At 46.2% G+C, this 14,653-nt stretch overlaps 1 pseudogene; it reads left to right on the top strand.

Annotated features, from left to right (window-relative positions):
* The first annotated feature begins 987 nt into the window (after window positions 1-987).
* On the top strand, window positions 988-2,441 carry LOC144104897 (uncharacterized; annotated as a pseudogene).
* The last annotated feature ends 12,212 nt before the right edge of the window (window positions 2,442-14,653 follow it).

Raw genomic sequence — 14,653 nt, 5'->3', positions numbered from 1 at the left:
ACGACAGGAATGGACACTAAACCAGATACCATACAACCAAACTTAAGCACACTTAGATTACGTGGACGTAAAGGCACAGGATCCATTCGCTCGCTTTTTCGTAGCCACTAACTTTTTAACGAGGCAAATATAAAGGGTGTTATTAGCTAGTATACATATTTCAGAACAAGACCGATGCCCCAGTGCCTGCCGATGGGCACCTTTTAGACTTGATACATGTAGCTTAACGTAGTTCGAAATCCAGTACCGAAATCCGTCCGGCACAGGCAACTTGCAATCCACAACCACAGGAAACTATAGCGTAGGGTCCAATTCGTTCAAAAACTTGCTGCTGATCCCGAATTCGCAAGGTCCATGACCAGCGCGCGTACACCGCACCACACACGTAAAAAAGCGCCCGGCGCCGGCCATGGAATTAGAAGTTCATGCTACTTTAAACATAACCGTCGTACAACTGAACAACAATCCTAATTGTACGGAAGTCATAGCTGACAAAGAACTGCTGGGAATATCTTTAGTAACCGATAGGAGGATACTGGCAGAACAGCGAGCGTTCTCCGCAAAACTGACAACGCCATTGTCCGCGTGCGTAGCGAACATGTGCGCACTTCAATCTTCCAACCGTCCGTTCCTGCTCCAACCCACAGGCGCGGCATAATGACTAACCTTGCATGAGCATAAAACACACGTGCGCCACTAATTAACCTTAGAGTAAATAAGCAAAAACCACCTACCTTTCGCAATTTTCCTCGATCCGAAGGAGACTGCGTACTCCCTTGACGGAAGGCACTCAAATATCGCGGCGTAGTGCGGAATACAAAATAAACTCAAAAATTAACGGCGCTCGCCGCCAGTGGCGTGCGAGAGAGATGTTGTATCAACACTGCGGGCGCGACAGTTGACGAAGCGGAGGCGCTGTGGTCGTGTGAAAGGTTCCGAGCAGAAAAACTGCGCTCTCTTATTAAAGTGAACTAGAACTACTATTGGGTAGTGAGCTGACTCTCCGGTGGCGGCGTGCGCTCCCGCGTCGCCGGAAATGTGAACATTTTTATGTTTTCCCGGGGACCCGCGCGGAGGCGCTGTCGTCGTCGTCAATGTAAACCTCCGCTGCCTCCGCCGCTGCCTTCCTGGCTTTGCGCGCCGCTGCCTCCGCTGTGCTTTCTTTCATGTGTTCCGAAGTTTACATTACCAATTCTAATGTTTATAAGAAATCATCGTAGGGAAGTATATCGTGCGTCGCTATTGCGTGTGAAATGGCACCACGCCGTTTGAACCACTGTTTTGCGCCCGGCTGTAAAACGGGCTATGTACATGTAAAAGGTGCCCCAAAGCCGTCGTTATTCAGCGTGCCCAAGGATGAAGCACTTCGAAGACTGTGCGAAAAAAACCTCCATCGAGCGGACAAGCCTCTCGAAGACACAAGTGCCGTGTGCGAACTACATTTTGAGCCGCGCTACGTAATTCGCGACTATGTACACATCATTGGTGGCAAGGAAGTGCGGATCCCACGTGGTAAGCCACTGCTTAGCAGTGATGCTGTGCCAACCATTCTTCCAAACCTACCCGCGTATTTGACGAAAAAAGCTGTGAAAGAGAGGCCTGCTCGTAAAAGGAAGTCAGAGAGTTGCGCGTCTCCGGCGAAGCGTAGACCGTGCTCGAACAGTGACACGACGGTGTCCTACACAAGCGCTGCAACGATTGCTGAGCAAGGCGCGGCCTACTCGACGGAAGCAGGCGTGGAGCCGGACGCCGATGCAGAATTTTCATGCCCACTGGGTCAGCAGGAACCCATGCTGTTATTTGACAGTCTTCAGGTACCGTCGGAGCAGTGGACCAAGCACAGGTTTCCTGGACACGACGGTGTCGTGTACTGCACGTCTGTGTTGACATCAAGAAATGAGGTGTGCTCAGAAAAAGTGGTAATGTTCTTTTAGTCACAGACGCACAGTTACTACAAAGTGTTTGTGAGAGGAATTCTGCTAAAAGAAAGCACATTGCAAACAAGCGGGGAAGCAGAAGATGTGCTGAGAGCAACTGATTCCATGAGTGTTTGCACTGGAGTAATGCGACTTGAAGATTATGAAGAAAGGTATTTTACGAAGAACCTTAAATCCCACGTAGTGACCCTCGAGCAAATGTACTTCAGCAGCAATTGCCTGGGTCAGGTCGCTGAAAGAGGTAATTATGCTGTCCATTTTGCCTAATTTGCAACTCATTTTATGTTGCGTTCATTGATTTTTTGGCTCCGTGGGAACTCAATTCAATGCACTTTTCTTGCAGGTACGCAGTGTGTGTCTTGCCGCTACTTGAAACGAGCACTGCAGATCAGACGAGCGAGGGTCAAAAGAACTGATAAAAAGAGCGGCCGATCTGTTGTGCTTAAACTGCGAGCTGCAGCGAGAAGAAACAAGAGGCTAGTTGTTCGCCTAGGAGATGTGAAAAATGAACTTGCGAAAATGAGAGGGAAAAATGCTGGCATTCAAGCAGAAGCATTAGAAGCACAGATCTCAAAACTGCCCCCCAGACAGCAGGAAGCTGTTCGACAGTGCTTCGCAGCTTCAAAAGTGAAACCTAATGGTCTACGCTACACGAAAATGTGGGTCCTGGACTGCATAATAATGAAGATGAAAAGTCCTCGTCTGTATGAGCATCTTCGCCGTAATAGCATTCTTTCCCTACCGTGCAAATCAACCCTCAAGCGCTATGTATCTGCATATCGCACTGTGTTTGGCTTCAGCGACAAAGTTCTGAGGCAGCTAAAAGTGAAGTCAGCTGAGCTTGATGCCTGGAAAAAACATGGTGGATTAGTTATAGACGAGCTAAAGCTGTCGGAACACTTTGCAGTTAAAACGTCTGGGGTTATTGAGGGTTTTGTAGACCTAGGCCCTTTCACAGCAGCCAAAGACAAAGGTGTCCCATGTGACCATGGCATGGTTATACTATTTGTTCCCTTTCAGGGAAAATGGAGCCAGGTAATTGGCTATTTTGCCACACATGGCAACATGAAGGGGGACATTCTTGCCAAAGTTGTTATTGAGGCAACCGTATTGGCCGAAAAGAGTGGCCTTTTTGTTGATTTCATTACATGCGACGGCGCAAGCTGGAATAGAAGGATGTGGAGGATACTTGGGATACAAGCATCAGCTGAGTCTACCACCTGCAAAATTCAGCACCCCAGCGATGCATCACGAAACCTCTTTTTTATATCCGACTTCCCTCATCTTATCAAATGTCTACGCAACTCATTGTTGAAATCTGGATTCAACACTCCAGCTGGCCATGTAAGTCTCTTCTTCATCTTATTGAGGATTTTGTTGTGCTATTACTCACTCTTGAAGCTTAACAGGGTCCTCTCCAATTTCTTTTTAGGTGGATATGCAACACGTAAAGGAAGCCTACAAAATGGATTCCTGCAATGTTACCCTCAAGGTTATGCCAGGGATAACAGGATGTCATATTGAGCCAAACGCATTTGAAAAGATGAGAGTCAGTTATGCGTTCCAGCTTTTCGGCACTAAAGTGCTCCAAGCTTTTCACCTGTATAAGGACACGTTAGAAGCCACTCTTGGAAGAATGGATGCAACTCAGAAATTCTTCAGGTGAAATGCCTATTTTCTCTTCTGCTACTTAATTTTAAAAGTAATGAAACCTTTGCATTATGGTTTTGTTAGCTGGAAATGATGTTTAAGTCTAACTTGGTGCAAGCAACATCTGAAGAGCTTTTTTGTGTATTTCAGCAAAATCCACCAGCTGATATCTGTGATGACTTCACGGTTCCCTGCGGAAGCCCTCCGGCCAGATTCTCGAGCAACAGCTGTGCTGCAGGATTTTTTATCCTATCTTAAAGCATGGGAGGAGCATGTAAAAGGGACAGGTGGCTTTGTGAGTGAGTCCACGGCAACAGGTCTGCGTGTAACCATTTCAAGCACATTAGGCTTGCTAGATTACCTTACAAGAAAAGTAGGTTTTAAGTACCTAATGACCTCCAAAACTAGCCAAGACCCTCTTGAAAACCTTTTTGGGATCGTTCGACAGTCTTCTGGCAGTAATGACCACCCAACACCAAGTCAATTTCTAGTTATCATTAACTGCTTGTCATTTTATGGGCTAGTAAAATGTGCCAGTCAAGGTAACTGTCAGCAGGACGAACTGGGCTCCCTCCTGAAAGTTGACAGCCTGTCAGACACTGCGCAGAATGCAGCAGACTTTCATCTGCCAATGAGTGCTGCTAAGACCATGCACACAGCTCCATCCTCCCAAGACCACAACCAGCACATTGCCAGCAGTGACTCAAGAATAATTTTTCACATCGCTGGCTATGTTGCAAGAAAATGCGTTTTAAAAACTAATTGCCAAGACTGTCTGACCCTTCTCACTATGCCTGCCCCAGATGAAACTTTCCAGCTTGCGAGGCTGACAAAGTTTCGTGACAATGGAGGGCTCCTCTATCCAACTGGTCGCTTATTTGGTTTCATAAAGAAGCTTGAGGACTTGTTCACAGGCTGCTTCTCCCATGGACAGCTGCACTCTGACAGCATTTTAGATGTGCTGACAGTTGTCAAAGCCAGACTTGGCCAATAGGTTGGTTGTTCCAGTCATGCTTCCACCCTTTCTCCAAATATAATCAAATTCTATGTCACTACACGACTTCACTTCTATGTTAAAAGTAAAAATACTGACAAGTCGGAGAAGCGCCAAAAGGCAAAGCACTTGAAGTTGAGCCGCTGCTCTTGAAATGTGCATGCTGTCTGCATTGTCTACTTGTTGCATTGTGCTTGTCAAGATAATAAACTTTTGTTAAAGTTGTTCAACCAACATTTTGTTTGCATTTTTTTTCTCTTTTTCTTTCATAAAATATTTCCTTAAAAATAAGTGTGGCTATACCAACATCACTCTCTGGAAAGGCAGATATAGGAAATTATGCAGTATGTTAGTGTCGGGAGAATTAAATGCGTTTTATGTTGGAATAATGTAGAGCAACGACTGATGTATAGGCGCATGTTTTCTGGCACATATGTGACAAGCTACAGCATGGAAGGTGTTTTAAACGGTTTACCTTTTGTTTCAACATTCATGTGCGATTAAAACTTCATATCTATGCTGCTTAACATTTCATTGATATACCTCTATTTTTCTTCCACAATATGCTCAGCCAGAGTCAAATAGGTAGGTATACAGGAAAGGCATCGTTCCAAAGGTGCCTGAATTGCTGTAAGGACTGCAAATAGGGTAACGCCGAAAACGAATTTCTGCACGCGCGCAACTCGATAACACCGCGACATATGGATCACTTACCTTCTAATCAAAGACAGCAGTAAAACTGCTGTCTTTGACAAGAATGTAAGTGATTCATTTGTTATGTCGCGCTATTATGGAGAGGAACCCCACAGCCTTTTACTCGGCGCAAGACGCGAGTTTTCGATACGAGTGCAAGCTCAGCAAAGCCAGCGTTACAAAAATGGTGATTAAAGAAACTTTTCCCTCATGAAAAGAAAGACGAAGTACTACTGACAAACAAAGCATACTGTCCAAGCTCTTTATTTATATGAGAAACGAGCATTCAAGAAATTAGACCGTTTCTACAGCGGCGACCACGTACCTTTCGCACGGCCAAAGCGCGGCCGTTTACATTGAATACAGTGGTGGCGCCATCTAGCAGGCGAGACGTAAACCGCGACAGCGGATGGAGCTCAGTCAGCCCACTACCCAATATTCTAGTACACTTTACTCTTATTAAGGGAGGAACTTTTCTTTACTGAGGTGTTATGTTTTCCCGGTGCCGTCGGCGCGGGTCACGGCGGGCTTGGTTGCATGCACATACGCGTTAGTTGCGTCATATTATTGAGCTCTGTGCAGGCTGTGTGTGCGGGCGGTTTTGACAACTTTGTGATGCCTCGGAAGTAATTTCTGCCATCTGAGCTCAGTAACATGCACTGACATTTGCGCAGCACAGGGCTGTTTTAGCATTTTCCGGGCACCTAAATGCGCACGCCGCTACCATGGTTCAGCCCCGCGATCTTGAAAAGAGCGTCAGTGGTTTTTTAATATCTCTGCCCGTTCGAGCGTAACGGTCATGCATTGCAATCTTCCGATCCCTGCTGCACCTTGGGTGTGGGTATCGTGGTATACGTTTGAAATAAAAAGAAAACTACGGTCACATTGACGGATGTGTAAAGCAACGGATTTGTACAATATTCAAGCTTTCAGCTGCAATGATATGGAGCTGTTTCCAAACACGAAATGGATGTTTTAATCTCCGATACTAAAATGTTACGAGAAGTTGGAAGACGCCGTGCGTATTGGAGGCCTGTTATGTGCTATGGCCGTGGGCGCAGAAATGACGCTGGTAAGCTAGAGCACAATATGACGCTCAAAGACGGGAAGAGGTCCTCATCCTAATGAAACATTCACGTGAACAAAGCAATTTAAAATTTTAGAAGTATCTTGCACAGTTAATAATTGCTATCCTGGTCATGTTCAGAAGTGAAATAGTCTCGAAATTTAACAGAGCAGATTATAGAGAATAAGTAAGAGTCGTTGCATGACCGGACATGAAGTTACGTTAAGCATTTAGAGACCTTTTTCCAGAGATATGATGCAGCTCTGCTACCGCAGAGTACAGTGAATAATTTTTTAAACCACGTCCAGAAGATTTCCCGCACCCGTACTTACATATATAAATACAGATGCATTAAAGCACTAATGTTATCTCACTGGGCTGCCGCAAAAGCAAGCAACGCAGACGCGCTCCTTATTAAATGATTTCGCGCGGTAGTCGTCCTCAAAACACTCAGCAAAAGCACGGGGCAAAAGTAATATTAAAAAATAGGCAAACAATTTGATGCTTGATGAAAAATTAGCTGTGGTTTAAACTTTGGTTAACCCTGGTGAGATGCGAAAGGTTCCTTTGCATGGCTACGTTCACAAACCCCACGCACACTGCAGAACGCATTATCTGTAAGTCGTCGATGAAATGCACGTGTAGCCGAGTCAGACTCGATGAGTCTGATCCCAAAGTCAGTCTTCCGGCGCTCCGCCTCACGTGAAACCATCTCTGCGTCCACTGCTAAAGTTGAAGAAACCTCCGACTCTGCGTCGCTGGGTCAATCACCAATTTGAGCTCCACCTGCCACGGTAGGGAGGTTGCTCACAATCCGATAAGGCAGTTGCAACCTGCCACGGTGGGCAGATTGTGATGACGTCAGTAGGTCACATGACCTTTCTCAACCAATCAGGAAAGTCCAAGAATAAACTGCACTGACTCTGCCCTTTTGAAAACCTGGCGTAGTGATGCTTTCGCTTCAAAAATTCAGTCCTGAACAGGAAGCGAACCCGGGAGCACCATTATCTTCGGGGCAGTCGCTCTTCCAACTAAGTTAACCGCGGCTATTGTTGATAGTATGGCCAGGCCGAATCGATCCACACACCTAACCATTCTAGTGGCGTATATGTTTATATGAGCCCCCCAAGGTGGAGCATGTATGAAATTTGTGAAACACATCTATGAAGTGTTTGATTGCAACATGGCCAGTTTTATGTCTGGAGAGTGAGACCTCATAATCATGAGCACTTGAAAATCATTTTCTACTCCGCTACCTTTACGATGGTTTCAGAGCAGTGGATCCGGTGTACCAATTGACGATACAATTGTAAGATACATGCCTATATTCTTCCGTTACAATACAGAGACAAAAAGTCCAACCTTGAGGGGCCAAGACATATAATAGATAAAGAGGAGGAGAGAAAAGCAGGGATGTTAACCAGAAAGGGGTTCCGGTTGGCTGCCCTGCACTGGGGAAGACATGAATGGAACAGATTGGAATCGGGTTTTAGATGCAGTATTTTGGCGCATTCCAAATGATGTTTCTTATAGGGTAGTTGGCATAAAAATAAGCCAATAATATTGTGTGCCTCTTGTGTATTCGTCAAGACCGAATCAGCAAGGCACCGAAAGGCTCTAGATTTCACACATTTAGGCTTTGTTCCAGGAACAAATTATGTTTTTGTATGCTATCTTATCTGTCTAATTCATACTTATAATCACGGATTTGAAGGCGACTCTTCGAAGCTATTCGCACTCGGCAAATATTTTGCAAAATTTAGTTCATGCATCCTATAAAACATCTGCAATTTTCCTTCCAATCAAGGCCCCACTTTGTAATGTCGAGTTCGTGCAACTAGAAAATGGGGCATAATTTATTCAGAAGTACTTGTATTTGGGCGTGTTGGTTCATATCTTTTCAGGAGGACACAGGGGCGCAACAAAAACACACGGACAGAGAAGTAGACAGGGACGAGCAGGGAAAACGACATAAAAATGTGCCTTTTCGTCGCTGTGGCTGTATCTTTTGGCTGCTGTTGTCTCGTACAAATATACCAGCGCATTAATCCATCACAGTATCCTCCTGATGCATTACACTGCACGTTGTTTAGACGCGCACGTAGCAACGTAAAAAATTCTCAAACGTGCGGTGTGAGACATTATGTGGAACGAGTAAGAAATAAGCGTATGAAAATAAATTCAACAACTAGCAAGTTCCACATAAATCTACACGGTTCGCTACAGAACCGCCCTTTCCACATAAAGAAAAACAAATACAAATGAAAAATCTTATGGCTCCACCTAATTAAGCGTGATCCAGATAAAATCGAACTTGTTCCAGTAAAACTGGCGAGCTAAGTTAATGTGGAACATAAGTGGAACCAGATTAAGAGTGTAGGCTTGACGAGGTCTGCGCTATGGCACCGAAGCAAAACTATCGCAAACTCGATAAGCGCGCCTATCTCTGATAACGACAGGCCCACGGAGTAAACTGGACCTTTGGTCACGAACTCCGCTGTTCACATTTCATTTGAAACCGATAGTACATAGACGAATAATTTGCGCTTCTTCTCCGTATTCAATAAGATAACGAGGCCTGAGCGATAAACCACCTGTTTTGACTTTGTGTTTTTAACCTTTTTATGCATTCGTCGATACAGTGATCAGCGCCCCTGCTGATGGTATGGTGTGGTATGGTATGGATGGTATGGTATGGTAGGGAGTTAAGAAAGAAAATAAACGACGTAGGATACCGTCCAATGTTTCTGAGCAGAGATTTATTTATACAGTGCTTGAAAGCCTAGGTGAATAATTTTGCGGTCTGGCTCAGCGCCTTCAAAACATTGCATATTACTGAAAGCAATAAATGCCGTCCAATCATTAAAGATTAGAGTTCAGTATCACTGTCGCGCAGTTTAGCCTAACGAATCCCGAGTCCACCTCGATTATGACATCCAGCATGTATCGTGACCGACCATCTCTGTCGCGTCCGACCGACCGAGGAAAGGAAGATTTCGAGAGCTGGGCAACACTTGAGTGCATACTGGGTCAGGCCCGGACGGTGTGAAACAGAGTTGCATGTCCCCCGCTATTGGCGCGGTACGTAGCGACAGGGTAAATGCGCGGTGTTAGCCCGCGAGTTTAGGGTATACGTGCCGGTATGAATTTGGCGGAGAGGAGGGTGCGCGAGGAGGCGGCGTTGGGGGCGAAAAAGAAGAAGGAATCAAGACCGGGATGGGTGGCCAGAGGAGGAAGGGAAGCGGTAAGAGAGAGCGCGGGCCAGCCATGCGCCCGCTGATTTCCCGCCATGTGACCCGGGGTCAAGACCGCAGGCGAATCTCGAGGAGGTAGCTGACGCACAGTCGGCGGACAGAAACTGCGGGTGGTTGCACGCTGTATCATTACAGCACGTGCATCATATATTCGAAGAGCTCTCTGATGAACGGTCTACGAGGAAACCAAAGATACTTTTAAGTTCAGTGCTTATTTCGTTGCGACAGGCGCTTAGTCGTGGGGCCCTCGCCGTTCAGTTCTTGAACGCTGTGTACGTGGCCGCTTTAAGCCAGGCAGTGTCCTCGAGACAGTATCGGTGGTCGATAACAGTCGAAAGGACCCTCACTATCATTTAAACCGAGAAACGAAAGAAAAAGATCACCGCGACCTCATGAAGCGCCCAACGTTGGCGCCGGCCGACAAAGGGGGCACTGAACGCAGTATAGTGACGCCTGGCCGTTGCTGGTTGCCTGCATCAGAAACACAAGCACGACTCCCTGCTTTACGATCTGAACAGTTGTTGGAAGGAAAAGTAACGCGCAAATATTTTTAACACAATCATCAACAAGCGATGTGAAGTGACTGCAGGATAAAAGCCTTTCCCAGAGATATGAATAACGCAGCAATCGAATTAAACGTCTTAACCCGCCGTGTAATGGTACCTCCATCCACGTGCGGCTATTCAAGCCGGCTTTCGTAACGTTCCGAAGAATGCTGTTGGTTCATTCCATCCCGGTTTTCTCGAGGCGTACGACGTTAATCAGGGGTATGGACTTCAGAAGCGACATCAGAAGTTTAGGACAGGGGGAATGCTCGGGACCACCACAAAGTTTGCGGGGGAAGGTGGGGGGGGGGGGGGGGGGGGGGTCGAAATACGCGTGCGCTGACTGAGAGGCACGTTCAGTGTTTTGGGCGAACGTCAGCGCTGAACGCTCTTTTTCTGAAACAGCGTGCGCTCCAGGCCGCCTTGTTCTGGGTCAGCACTGCGGCGTCTTCCCTTCAACGATGATTGCCGCAACGATGTGTTTTACGCTCACGCAAACGAAAGACACGTGGGGGTATTGATTTCTCTCAGGAGCCCACACGATCAAGTGTGAGGGTTAAAACGGAGCAACTTTTAAGTTGCTTCCCGATTAATAGAGCTGCTATAGGCTTAATGAGTACACGTCGTTTGGTCACCATAGAGATAAGACTTAAAATAGTGCGGGACGTTCCAACAGGGTATCGTTTTCGGTCCAATGAAGGTATCACAAAATACTGAAGTGCCGTTAAAACGTGGCTCAAGTGCAAGATTCTTGGACATCAGTTTTAATTGTGAGGCAGCTATGTAATACTGTAACTGCTGCTATGGAAATGCTGACGGTAATGCCCCACTCTTCCACTGCGTAGCAAAATCTTTTAAAGTTTGTGTATTGCCAGCATCGAGGAGTTAAAATTGCCACAGAAAACCAATGAAGAATTTTGCTGACAATGGCAAAAGCGACAACAGCAAAAAAAAAAAAAAATACTTTGAGATCACTGCGGTGATCGGAGAAATGCGACAGTATTGCGTTGCTTCTGTGTACAGACATGCAGTGACGTCAGGGATGCGGCGTCATGGGACTCTCTAGAATGCGGGTTTTTTCCACGACGCCAGTACGCGTTCCGGCGTACAGGTTTTTTGTAGACGCCCGTAGATTTTGTGATGCCTAAGTGTAATTTTTATGCTTAATTAATGAGCTAATTAAACCTCATCAACAAGATTTTTCCCACAGCAAGATTTCATCACGCACTATGTAACACAATCAAACTTTTGCACATTTATCTTCACAGAACGATGTAATCGTGCGGACGAGTTTTGCGGACACGAAACACGGGACATAGCCACCTAGTGCTTACGCATTAAAAATGCAATCCTACTGAGGAGAGATCTGCGAATATATTTGTTGTTACAGTGAAAGCTTGCTATTTACGAGAAAAAGTTGTGTTCATAAACTATTTACTGTTGAAAAAATGCGCTTGTCCGTAATTTCTGGTTATGATAACACGTAGGGGCATAATAGCCGTGCTTTTGTAGTAAAATGCATTATCCCTTTATAAATGTACAGTGGTTTGGAGGGTAGAAGCCACTGAAAGGGGAGAGGGGTGTCGATTAACACGCAATGTCCTCCGTTAAAATTGAAAGAAATCAGTTTTATCGCGCTTCGCTTCCAATAAAAGGGATGCATATTTTTCAGAACGTCTATGGCTTCCAACACCACGCTGTAGGCTGCCCCAGTGGAAAGGCAGAGAGCACTGCTCGGCATCATCACTGTGCAGTGAAGGCTCGGTATAGACGACTCAGTGAACACTGTTACCACTGTGCCAATATTTGTTTCCACTTGGTTAATATGCCCCAACCTGTCCAAGTTAACACTCTCTCGCATTTCGACCCCGTAGATATGCAAACTCTGCGCCGGAACCTCTGCATACGAAAATCCAAGCGCCTTATATCCCGAACACAAGAACTCCTCGTGGTCAACAAATGAGTTTTGAAGGAATAACTAGAGATATGGAAGAAGTCACCTTGGGAGCATGCCATCTACCAATAAATAAGAGCCCTTAGTCCGCTCCCACCGCACGTCTTTACGCTCACGAGAGCTCGGAAGAAGAACGAAAGCAACAGTCGCGCCTAATGACGGTGCTCAGCTTCACGCTGTCAGCTCCACGTCCGAAGACGTGACTTGTCCTCTCAATTTACGGTGCCGCGGCGAGCGCCTTGCTCTACGGCATATACTGCACAGGTTGTATATGTCCCCGGCACACCCCTCGAATTAGACACAGATCCCGGAGTATAGAGCTGTCCAGCGACCACCGCGCAGTCTCCAAAAATTAGGGGGCTCGCACCGTGACCTTCCCAGCTCCATCAAAATGTTGCGCCACCTTGGCATGCGAATTCGCAATTTGTGCGGCCAGAATTTAAGGGGACTTCGCTGAATCAACCAAGTGGGTTCTGAGGGGGGCGCTTAAGTTCAAAGAAATATATAATCGTGGCTTCAGGCTCCTGAACGCCAGCCGACTTGTGTGTTCCTTTCGTCTTGGTAGCAGACCGTACAAGGTGATGATTTAACACTAGACAGCTGGGTTAGTTGGTCCTTTGTAACACTATGACTCATCCTTCCAGCGCACATAAAACACACGAACGTATACGGAGAGTAAACACAGTTCTCAAGACTTGGTCGAAGCGTGTTAGCAGGCTTTTATTTAGTTTCCTCGCTTCATGATATCGCGCCTGCAGTTCTTAAGGGCGCGACGAAGTGGCTTAGTGACTAGCACGTTAGGCTACTGAGTGCCAGATCGTGAGATGGAAAACCGGTCGTGTCTGCAATTCGATGGAGGCAGAGTGTAAAAATTGATGTGTACTCTACTACATCCGCGCGCGGCAAGGTGGTTGAAATTATTTCGGATTGCTCCATCACAATGCGCCCAGAGCACATGCGTATCTTCAGGATACCTTGTCATACCATACCACACCATAGCATTATCATAGCACGCTACTCGTAGTGACTCGACTAGTGCTCGTGAGACCTATATAAATTACCTCTTTGGAAATAAACCTGTGCTGTTAGTTCAGCGCCTGTGAATTCTTGACACGTTCTTGTCATTAACGCTCTTTCCCTCACTTACCATGCCATACTTGCTACTCATTAGGAATACAAGACTGCTATGATGAAAAACTCATGAAATGGGAAACGCCTCACTAAAACCGGTATTCCATAGAACAGCTGCGGAAGAATTTTTTTCCGTTTCCTTCAAACGACTGAAAAGAATTGTCAGCCTCTTTTTTATTGTACATCCCCTGATCATTCCTAGTCATCTTGACATGGTCGTTCTCGCGCGACATGCTGCAGGAAATATTGACCTTTCACGCTTGAAAAGTCCGTAATTCCCCACTTGAACCACTTATTGAGCAAAGAAATTAAGCCTTGAGTACGCACGCTTTATTTCGCTTGCACAACAAGCTGCGAATGCATTCAACAGCTCCGCTCAACGCTCGCAATCTGTGAGACCTGTTTGACGCTTGTTTCAGTGCCGGCTTAGCAGCCCTCGTCTGTTCCAGTGCCGGGCTTGGAGGAAATATGGCTGCCACAGCCCAAGGTCGCCATAACAGCGAAATGCAACAAGACATTCCATAGAGCAGCATGCTTACAAAGTCTCCGGGCTTTCCCCTAAGACCCTCATACATGCCCAAGATGTTGGTTCAACGAGTTACAAAATGATTTCCGTTTATTCAGAGTGTCCATTCACATTACCTCCAAGTAAGCTGTACCAACTGCGCAGAAGCTTATCACTTGTAGTAACGTCGTTGCGAAGGCGGGGAACCCAGATGCGATCGCACAGCAAGCTTCATGGCAGCCATGAACCTTCCAAATCCGATGGAAAGGAGAGGAGGATCGCCGCAATACAAAAGCTTATCTAGCGACTTTAATCGTCTGCACATCGAAGCGACATCTGGAGTCATTGTTTATGCTCTCCTGCGGTTGCGGTTCGCACACATCTTGTCACATGCCTGCTGTCAAGATTTCGCTCGGACAATGCCACCAGTGGCTCATCCTTGCCTCGCAGCTGAGCTCAGGCGGACGACTGCGTACGCAAATTTAACTAGCTGAAGTAAAGGCAACGAGTGCTGTAAATATGTGCCTTTTCTTTTGGTTTGCGCATGTGAGTTCTCCTGGTTATTTCTCCCCGAATCATTTTCTCTTTGTCATCTTTTAAGCCAAATGGTAAGATTGTCGGCAGTAACTCCCACGGTAACGGGGGATGAAGGTAGAAGGAATTGTCGACTCAACGTTGATGATGGCGATGGTGAAGCTAGGGCGCTCCTTTATTTTTATTTCCCTCATGAACGCAGGTGATGTTTCAGATCAGCTCAATTTTATTTCTTAAAGCCCCATATTCAAGGGGACGTGCTATCGTTCTTCGCATTACAAGGCCTTCCCATGCCCATTTCTTCTTTTCGACTTCACGCAGGATATAAGGAAACATTTAGTAATTCCCAATTAATTTGTGTCCCTTTCATGAGTTTTAGCACTCATTTTT

This window comes from Amblyomma americanum, chromosome 9 (assembly GCF_052857255.1).
Source record: "Amblyomma americanum isolate KBUSLIRL-KWMA chromosome 9, ASM5285725v1, whole genome shotgun sequence".
Lineage (NCBI taxonomy): Eukaryota > Metazoa > Arthropoda > Arachnida > Ixodida > Ixodidae > Amblyomma > Amblyomma americanum.
The sequence above is the reverse complement of the archived record's forward strand: the minus strand, read 5'-3'. Positions and strand labels throughout refer to the sequence as shown.